This window comes from Suricata suricatta, chromosome 11, assembly GCF_006229205.1.
Source record: "Suricata suricatta isolate VVHF042 chromosome 11, meerkat_22Aug2017_6uvM2_HiC, whole genome shotgun sequence".
Lineage (NCBI taxonomy): Eukaryota > Metazoa > Chordata > Mammalia > Carnivora > Herpestidae > Suricata > Suricata suricatta.
In genome coordinates this window covers 87,813,032-87,823,993 of record NC_043710.1, presented here as the reverse complement: position 1 = coordinate 87,823,993, position 10,962 = coordinate 87,813,032, and the positions used below count along the sequence as shown (strand labels likewise).

At 45.8% G+C, this 10,962-nt stretch overlaps 1 protein-coding gene across 5 annotated transcripts in view; it reads right to left on the bottom strand.

Moving 5' to 3' along the window:
- Positions 1-10,962, bottom strand: part of KIRREL3 (kirre like nephrin family adhesion molecule 3) — a 548,409-nt gene that overhangs the window by 69,536 nt on the left and 467,911 nt on the right. The gene's annotated exons all lie outside the window — the stretch shown is intronic.

The following is a 10,962-nucleotide window of genomic DNA, read 5'->3' as shown; positions in this document are numbered from 1 at the left end:
GCAGATAGCAGGTCAAGTACTTTGCCAGAGCAGGCGCATAAATTAGCATACTTTTTACAGGGGAGTGCGCTCCCTGCAGGTGCCTGGACCTAAGGGCCTGTTTGGTGGTTGTGTCTGCTCATGCACATGCATTTGCATGCGTGCGTGCGTGTGTGTGTGTGTCTGTGTGTGTGTGTGTCCTCTCCCGAAATGACCGAGAAGGGCCGTTTCCTGTGTTCCCGGCGTCTCTGCGGTCTCTCGCTAGTACGTAGCACGTCAAGGGTGTTTCAGACAAATGATTCACGTCTCCCCAGTGCCCGAGCCCACAGGCACCAGACGGATCACATCATGGCGCACTGCATGTGTCCCAAGCTTGCCTCTGCTCCTCAGAATCAGCTCGGGTTGCCTAGAGCACTCGTTAGGGATGAAGATGCTCCCTCCCAGAGGGGAAAGTTGTCTTGCCCCATGTCGCCCAAGCGGCTCTCAGGTCTCCTCTCTCTGTGGCGAACCATTCTGCTGGAGAAGTTACTCACTTGTTTGCCCAGTAAGGAAACCACGCCGAGCGCACCCGTGCGAGTGCCCAGGGAAGGGGGGCCGCATCTCAGCTGGCATCTCTTCCCCACGTGGGGCCTGCTGCTCTTGGGGGCAGGGAAGCTCCCGTACTAGTGCTGGGTGGGGTTCTAGTGCAGTTTCTCCTTCAGTTACCAGCACTTCCTCTGAGTCCAGCCTGGGGCTGAGCCCCGAGATTTTCAGATGACTAAGCCGTGGTCTCTGGATCCCAGCGCCCTGGCGCTCCTGTTGTGCACATAGCCCTTCCCAGTCCCCTGCAGGTGACTAGGGCAGGTATCTGGCTCACAGGCAAGCATCTTCCCCGTTTTACAGATGAGGAAGCTGAGGCTCAGAGAGTTCAAGCGACTTGCCCAGAGTCCGTTATTCAGACCCACTGCCTCACTCCAGGCTGGACTGGGCTGGTGAGTGGAAGAGGGCAAGAGGCGGGGTGGCCATCAAACCCCAAAAGCCCGGATGCGCAAAGGGGGGTTCAGCTTCTTTCCCCAAATGATGTCATCAGCTGAGACAGAAAGGAGATAGTTGAGGGAAAAAATGCACATTTCCACACTCCGAGTTTCCCTCTCATTAATTTTAATTTAATTTGATCACAACATTCCTCGGTAAACAGCAGCCTCCTTTAATAAGCCGGGCTCTTCCCCCCGACCCTGCAATTGTGTTCCTAATCAGCCAGTGTATCAGGAAAGACTCACTGCTAATTGTCGCCAGGCCTTGTGCTATCCTGTGTGTCAGGTAAGGGATGGCAGCGAGAGATAATTATAATCAGATCTAATTAGTAATTATAACAGATCCCAACTAGAAATTGTTTTCAGTTAAATATTCCCAGAGAGGTGCTAATAGTCTCCGGGGCATGCTGTGTGCCACAGACACAGGGGGAAGGGGCTTGTGGGGGTGCAGGCGACCTTGTGCTCATGATGTTCATCCTTCGACCTTCTACCAAGTACAGGAGTCTCAGAGAGAAGGCATGGCCCATGGTGGGTCTATGGTGGTGGAGCTAAGCCACACTCGGGTCCCCTGGCTCAGGTGACCGGATCTTTCCCCACATGGATGGGGGTTGAGGTCCCTTACTCCACAGAGCCGCCCACAGTGGGCCTTCAGCAAATACCAATTATTAAATGGCTCAGGATCCCGAGGCATGAAAACTTCTGATTATTAGGAAAACTGTGCATTGCTTAGGCATCGTGGGATATTTGCTGCTAGAATCGTTGTTGAATAGAATGGGATTCAAGGCATTACATAGGAGTCCCCTTGCTAATAAAAATTGGGCGGAGTGACTCTCCAGCCCCACTACAGTACCCCTGTCCCAGCGCTTCCCCTTCCTAGTCTCTAACAGGTGCTTCGGCAAACTCTTGGTTGTCCTACCTTCTGTTAACCAGTGTCTAATTAGCCAGCATTTTCCTGCCTTCAGATCCAGGCCCCATACAATCCATGGCTCTCTTCCAGGCACCACCAGCTCAGATGAACTTTCTCAGATGCCTACAGTGGTTCTCACTGCTCATAGCCAAGGTTCAAACTCTCTGACATGGCTCAAGGTCCTTTCCTGTGGAGGCCCACCTCCCATTGCATGTCCTTATCCACTCCATCACTTCCTATCCATTGCACTTCTGCTCATCTATTCTATCACTTCTTCTTCTACTCCATCATTTCCTCATCCCCTCCATCACTTCGAGTCATTGACTCCATCACTTCCATTCATCCACTCCATCACTTCATCATCTATTCCACGTCTCATCTGTTCTACCACTTCCTCTTCTACTCTACCATTTCCTCTTCCACTCCATCACTTTTACTCATCTACTTCATCACTTCATCCGCTCCCTCACTTCCATTCATCTACTCCATCACTTCCCTATTCTACTTTTACTCATCTATTCCATCATTTCCTCGTCCGCTCCATCCCTCACTTCCACTCATCCACTCCATTCTTTCTTCATCTGCTCCAATCATCCCTGAACCCTGGCACTTCATTCAGACTATGATATTCTTAGATGTCTCTGTGCTTTTGCTTGTGTTCTTATGAGTTTTCCATGCTCCTTCTACTAAAATCCCACTGATTCTATCAAGGGAGAGAGAGTTCAAGAGCCACTTCCCTTGTGAAGTCTTCCCAGATGTTCTCTGTATTTTGGTATTTATTCAAACACCTCTCTTATTCTGCCTCATAGGACAGTAAGTGGTTTATACGTTTTTTTCTCTCCTGTGGCTATAAACTCCTCGAGGGTACGGAAGACGTTTTACTACTTCTGTCTCTCCCCTCGGTTCCTACTCTTACACCAAGTAGGAACTTAATAAAGATTTGCTGACTAAAGGAGTGAATGAATTAACGGGAAGCTTCTACTCTGTGACTGCACTGTGGTATTCATGCTAGCGCTTCTGAAGCCGACCTCTACAACTCCAGGTCCAAGTCTTTAAGATGGTCCTTACTATCGAATGCTGTTGGGCTGTTGGACTATGACGAGATGGAATTTGGCGAGAGGATCCAGGAATGCCTGAGTCCTGTTTAGACCAGCTTTCCCGAAGCCACACATGGCTACGGAACACTTGAAGTGAGGCTAGTGTGACCAAAGAGCTATATTTTTAGTTTTATTTGATCTTAATTTGATCTAAATTAGAACCAAATAGCCACTTGTGGCTGGTGGCTGCCGCATCAGACAGCGCAGCTTGGAGGCTCCCTTCTGAGTCCTCAGAGACCCTATTATACAGCGTGGCACGAAGGGCCTAGAACCAAAGGATATTTTATGTCAAATGAGGCTGGCCACAAGTTATTCTGGGAACTCGTATTAGTTTCAGTTGGAAAATGGGATATATTTTTAATGCATTCTTATATTTTTCAGTGCTGACGTGGGTCTGATGTTGATCTGTTAACTCTCTATTAACCAGAATACAAGATTCACTAGGGAAATGCCACTCCCCAACCCTGGTGGGCAACATGAGTGTAATTTTACTTAATTCATGGCCTGCTGGGCAGATCCTCCTACTCCAGCCTGTTACGGGTCCTGTTTATGCTGCAGGCTCCGTAAGGAGCATTTTCATACCAGGTGGTGAGTGGCAGGAGAGAGCTCAGTCACAAGTTCTGGGCTCCTCACAATAGAGCAGCTGTTAGTGGGGAAGGAACACGCTGTCCACTCATCTGTGACAAATGGATTAATTTGTCCAAATCCCACTTATGCTTCAAACCTCACCCCAATCCCTCCTTCGAGCCTGCCTTCAGTGACTCTGCCAGTGCGGCTGGGTGCTGCCGCCCTCCCGCCTCCCTTCCCCTCCTCGTCCTGCTTCTGCCTCTATTACCAGGCCAGGTGCACGCTGCGCATTTCCTGAAGGCCGGTCGGCACCAGGGGTTGGTGAGATCAGGGACAGCAGATTTCAGTGTAATGTGAATGCACCAAGTGACTGAGGGCAGTGACAACAAGCAGGGACCAGTGGGCCACCACACCCTTGTTGCCAAGCAGGCAAATGGGCCTGATTTGCCAGGTTGTTGCAAGAGAAGCCAGAAATCTTAATTTTTATTGAAAAAATTTTTATAGTTTATTTATTTTTGAGAGAGAGAGAGGGAAGACAGAGTATGAGCGGGGGAGGGGCAGAGAGAGAGGGAGACACAGACTCTGAAGCAGGCTCCGGGCTCTGAACTGTCAGCACAGAGCCCGATGCGGGGCTGGAACTCATGAACTATGAGATCACCACCTGAGCCGAGGTTGGATGCTTAACTGACTGAGCCACCTAGGTGCCCTCAGAAATCTGAATTTTTAATACAAGGCTCTTCAGAATCTTAAATGTTGGCAAAGAATTTAAAAAACTCTAAAGATACAGTGCGAGCTAAGCAGACATGTCTGTGTTCCTGATCTGGCCTGGCAGTTGCCAGGTGCGGCTCATGGAGCTGGGTTCAGGGATCTGTCGGCCTCTGCCGCCTCTGCTAGTCCCTCATTCCTTGGCAGGCCCCATGCTACCCCCTAGCACAGGGCAAGCACTTGATACACCCTGTGGAAGCAACATGTCTACAGGGAAGGCAGAGTCCCAGATGGGTTGTGTGTGTAGGGCCCAGAGGCCTGTCCTGGGAGCACTGTCCACAGCTCACCCAGCCCTTCCTCTGGGCGGGATACAATGGGACAGCTCCTCTGTCCAGGAAGAAACCATCCCTCCAGGTGGATACACCTTGGAGTAAAGCGATTCAATTAAGAACTGGTTCGCAGTGAGTGCTGAAATCCTCTCCTCTGGAGAACCATTTCCGGCGATGGATTTTTAAGACCAGCGGTTGGAGTATCACTCTTTCTCTCTCTCTTTCCCTTTTGGTACTGTGTCTCTAGTCAATAAATAAGTGGGAAATAAAGGATTTGAGAGAAAATAGGATGCAGTCGAAAGGTAAATTGTAGGCTTAAAAGCCCCTGAGAGACTGCCACAGACTTGGAAATGTTTCCTGGTTTGGCGCCTGCCTCCTCCAAGCCCGGGTTCTGGCTCTCTGATTTGCATCTCGGAAAGGTAATCTTGAAAACTGATTTCCCTCGGTTGCATTTCATTGGTGTAGAAACTAAACAGGCTGTTGCATTACAGTAATAACATCAACATTTCACCCACCTTCGCCTTAATTATTTTTCTGTCTTTCCAATGGAAACCATTGGGTAAGATTTATAGGTGGTAGGGAGGTGGGGTGAGTGGGTGTGTGGCTCAGATAATGGGCCAAGCTGATTTCCCCTCACTGGGTGTCACTGGTATAAAAACAAGAACTAAAAGCTTTGCGGCACTTAAGTAATAATAATGTCAACGTTTCATCTGCCTTTCCCTTAATTATTTTTCTCTCTCACTCTTGCTACCTGAACCTGTTTAGATAAGATTCCCATACAGATAAAAGCCAAGGGCTCTCATTCTCTTAAACAGATGAGCCGCTGCTTTTCTGCCATTCTGCGTGGAAAGGGAGCTGTGGATGGCAGAAAGGCTTTCTCCCAGATCTGTCTGGGGAGACTTCAGAGCCTGTTCACCCCAGATGGACCAAGGGCAATGGAAAAGGAGGGCAGGTTACTGTGAAGGCAGATGTGGGCCCTGGGAGGCCCCCCTGGTCTGGGAGGCAGGTGGGCACTAGAAGCTGGAAGTAGAGGTTGGGTCATCTCAGCATACCTGCCCTCTCCCTTAGGTGCTCCTAGGCAAGGGTGAGTGGGTCTCATTAAACTTGGGGAGAGGGGTCCAATCACACATACCCTTATGCAAGCCCTCAAGGCAGTGGGGAAAGCACTTGGGATAGTCCAAACTTCATTGCTAGTTGGCTGAGTGGCCTTGGGGAAGTAAGTAACCCAACCCTTCTGGGCTATAGTTTCCTAAAAATAAAGAAGTTGGTCTATATTACTTATTAAGTTTTTGGGAGCTTACTGACTGAGCTCCTATGAGAATGTTAAACATTCCCCCAGAAATGCACATCTACATTCAGAATTTTGCATCCAAGTGTACGGTTGGCTCTGTGCTTAACTCCTTTATTTCTCTCATGTCTGTTGTCCCCTACCCCCACCATCCTGGTCTGAATCCGTGCACTTTTCACCTGTATTACTGCAGGAGCCTCTTAACGGATCTCCTTCCTCTGTCCTCTTGTAGTTTGTACTCAATACGGCAGCCAGGGTGATCCTTTTAAAATGGAACTTGGATCATCCACTCCTTGATTAAGAACACTTCAGTGATGTTTTTTTCATTAACATAAGATCTTGCTCCAAGATTCACACCTAACTCCTTCACCTCTTCAAGTCTTTGTCTGAAAACCTCCTTCTATAGGGAAAGCCCGAATAGAGCTATATCAATTAAAGAAATGATAAATTCTATCAAATATTTAAAGAAGATATAATATCAATCCTTTGCAAAACATTCTGGAATATAGAGGAAGGAACACTTCCCAATTCATTCTACAAGACCAGTATTGCCCTGACACTAAAGCCAGACAAACATATCACAAGTAAAGAGAGCTACAGACTCTGGTCCCTCATAAATACAGAGGAAAAGCCCTCAACCAAAAATTCACAAACTGAATCCAGAAACATATAAAAAAGATTATACACCACGACTAAATAAAATTTATCCCAGGAATGCATGGTTGGTTTGATATTTGAAAATCAATTAATGTAATATGCCACATTAATAGAATAAAGAACAAAAACCACATGATCATTGCAATAGATGCAGTAAGAGTATTTCATACAACCCAATATCATTCATGGTAAAAGCTCCCAACAAACTAGGAACAGATGGAAACTTCTTCAACTTGATATAGGATATCTATGTAAAACTTACAGGTAGTGTACTTTATGGTGAAAGAGACTGGAAGTAAAGCCAAGATGTCTGCTCTCACCACTTGTATTCAACTTTGTTCTGGAAGTTCTAGTGATTTCAACAAGGGAAAAAAGGCATCAGATTGGAAAAGAAGTAAAACTATCTTTACTTTCAGACAGAATAATCCTACAAGCAGAAAATCTTAAGGAATACACAAAATATTAAAATTTTAAAAATGTGGTTTCAAAAAGGTTACAGGATCCAAGATCCATATACAAATATCACTTGTGTTTCTATATATTAGCAACAAACAATCTGAAAAAGAAATGAAGAAGAACATTTTATTCATGGTAACATCACAAAGAATAGGATACTTAGGAACAGAACAAAAGAAATACAGAGCCTGCACTGAGAACTACAAATATTGCTGGGAAAAATTAGTGAGCTAAATAAATGGAGTGACATCCTATGTTCATGGATTAGAAGACTCAGTATTGTTAAGATTTCAATTCTCAAATTGGTCTTTAGCTTCAACAGTTTCTGTCAAAGTTTCAGCAACGATTTTTGCAGACATTGACAAGTTGATCCTAGTATTTATATGGAAATGCAAAGGAGCCAAACTAGCTGAAACCATTTTGAAAAGGAATTGGAGGGGTTACTATTCCTGATTTCAAAACTGGCTATAAAGCCATAGTAATGAAGCCAGTGTAGTACTGGCATAAAGAAGAGACTTATAGATCAATGCCTCAGAACTGAGAGTCTGGAAATAAACTCTTACATTTTTGGTCAGTTGATGTTTGGCAAAGGTGTGAAGACAATGCAGTGGAGGAAAGGACAGGCTTTTTCATCAAATGATGCTGGGTCAACTGGATAGCTGTATGCAAAAATGATGAATTTAGGTCCTTACCTCACAAACTACACAGAAATTAACTTAAAATGAGTCATAGACTATATGTAAGAGCTAAAACTTGTAGAACTTGAAGTTTCTTTCTTGTAGAAGAAAATATAGGAGTCAATCTTGGTGATCTTGAATGAGACAAAGTTCTTAGATATAATATCAAAGGCACAATTTATAGCAGAACCAAAAAAACCCCTATAAAATTAGACTTGATTAAAATGAAAAGCTTTTATACTTTAAAAGGCACACTTAAGAAAATGAAGAGAGAAGCCACAAACTGGAAAAGAATATGTGCAAATCATATATCTGATAAAAGACTTGTACCCAGAATATATAAAGAACTCTTCTAACACAATAATAATAAGGCAAATGATCCAATTTAAAAACGGGCAAAAGATCTGAATAGACATTTCACCAAAGAACATAAGAATTGATAATTATCACATCAAAAGATGCTCAACATCATTAGTCATTAGGCAAATGCAATCAAAAGCATAATGGGATACTGCTTGAAACTCACTAGAATAACCATAATAGAAAAGCCAAATAATAATGAGTGTTGGGGAGGATGTGGAGAAACTGGAACTCTCACAAATCATCAGTAAGAACAGGATAAAATGACACAACCACTTTGGAAGAGTTTGGCACTTTCTTAAAAAGTTATGCGTGAACTTTCCACATGAGCTAGTTGCTTCACTCCTAGGAATTTACCCACAAAAAATGAAAACATATACCCACACAGACTTGTATGTGAATGTTCATAGCGGCATTATTCATAACAGCCTGAAACTGAACAGCCAAATGTCCATCAAGGGATGAATGGATAAACAACATGTGGTCTGTCCACACAGTCCTACTCAGCAATAACACGAAATGAACTATGGATACATGCTACGCCATAGGCAAATCTCGAAAATACTACACTGAATGAAAGGAGCCAGATGGAATGAACACATATTGTTCGATTCTATTTATATGAAATGTCCACAAAAGGCCAATCCACAGACACAGAAGTAGGATCAGTGAGGGTGAAGTGAGGTTGGAACAGAGATTGACAAGGGATCCTTTTAGGGTGATGGAAATGGTCTAATAGAAGATTGTGGCGATAGTCTCACAACTGTATAAATTTACTAAAAATCAATGAGCTGTAAACTTATAATGAATGGTTGAATTTAATGGTATGTAAATCATATCTCGATAAAGTTAGAAAGTTAAGGGAAAGATGAAAAAAACCCCTCACCTCTTCTGGGAGGTCTCCCCTGATTTTTCTACCTGTCCTTTTGCTAAGAAACTCAACTCCGTATACTCTGTTCTACTTTAAGTGATAGCATTACCACCTTCTAAGAGACGACAACATTTTTAAAAATGTTTATTGCTTATTGTCTAAGTCCCTCTCCTAGAATATATGCTCCGTGAAGGTAGAAGATTTGACTCTGTTTAGAGTCTATCAGCTCTCTACATTGATATTTATTCACAGTGATTAGAACAGTACCTGGCACACAGAAGGTGCATAGATACATGTTAAAAAATGGAACGAAAGAAGAACCCTTGATTGGTGGGTTCCTTCCAGCTCTGATTCTCTAATCAAGGTTAGGCTGGGTCTCAGTAGAACTAATACCCAACGTGGTATTTGGGGCAGGAGCTGGAGGAGAGGCGGGGCAGTCCAGGTGACCCTTCTTCAAAGCCCAAATTTCTTTGTCTTGTAGAGTCAGAGATAACGCGTTGTCCCTTCCACGTACAGAGCAGACTCTGGCATATTTTCTTTCCTATTCGACCTCAGCTGACCCACCTGCAAAATGAGGTCTTCCCATCACCCTAGGGAATGTGTGTGTGTCCATCTCTGTGTGTAAGTAGAGAGAAGGGAGCAGAGGGTGGGAGGTCGAGCAGGACCTGCTCACCCAACAGGATGGCTGGTGGCCACCATCCACCACTGTGGCTGCACTGGTGCTCAAGGCAGGCACCGGCTGATTTTTCAGCTGCTAACACAGTTCCTTACATATTTACATATGAAAAGTTCCTCCTTTCTATAAACATTTACAAACACCTTGATCGATTTGTGAAAATGTGACACTCTTTTGGAAGCCAGCCTTCTTGGGCTGTGGGGCTCAGCTACTTATTTTTGTGAAATGGATGCACCTGTGTGGGCTTCTGGTGTCTTAGGAAGCTCCCACTTGGGTAAACCTCCTCCACGTGGACGGAATAATGTAGAGGTGTTGTGAATCTAGGTGCTGTGAGTCTAGAGGCCCTGACTCCCAGACACATCTGGGGAACAGGGCCTGGCAGGAAGCCTTCAGCTCATGGTGCAGGTCCCTCTTTGACTCTGGGGGTCCTGGGATAGTGTCGGGACTCAGACAGGGCTGCTGGAATTCCTTGGGGTCAGAACGAGACCTGTATCATGGTGGTCTAGGATCTAAAGGGGAGGAGTCGGCAGAAAGTCTGAGCAGAATTTGGAAAAGGGGAGAGGCAAGACTTAGAAAGAGCAAGGCCTTTCAGGCCTGAGTACAGATTCTAGCTCTTTTTCTTTCTCCTTATGTGACCTTGGGCAAGTTTCTCTCTCTGTGCCCCAGCTTTCTCATCTGTAGGAGACGCAGGGCCTGCTCACAGATATGGTGGGAGATGGTGAGAGGGTAAATACAGGCAGCCAGGTGGATTACCCAAGGTTCCCAAAATGCCCCTCTCTGGCTGGACCTACCCTGCAGGTCTCATCTCAACAGAGCACTAAAATAACAAAGCTCTGGCTGTTCCCACTAAGACCGCTGTGCATCTTTCCTTTGCAGGAAAGTGCCTGCAGCTGGGCATTCCCCGCTATTGTCCCTATGCCAATCTGGGATGGCAGGGATCTCCCCAGGCCCCTGCCCAGTCTCCCAGGGCCTCCTCTCTGGGACTGGTCCTGTGAGTCTGCTATGGGCGTGTGACTTCAGCTCTAACCCCCTCCTAAAATGACACCCCTCCCTTGCCCCATTGGCTGTGGGGGAAGGCTTCCATTTAGTGGCATTTTCCTTTCTCATTTCATGCTGTAATGGAGATTCATTGCTAGTTTTAAATCCATAATTTGCCATGAAACCCTCGTCTTAGGCCTGGGCTGAGGTCGGAGCAGAAAAGCGGTGAGCTATTTTTACCCTTGGAGGTTTCCCTGCCCAGCCTGGCCAGTTTGGGGCTTTCCCGGGGCTGGCCTTGGCCATGGTCCTGGGTGTGACACCCACGGTGCCTGGGAGACCAGAGTCTGGAAGGAGGCAATTCATTCCCAGGGGGGCACTGGCTTGTCCTGGCCCCCCCTCAGT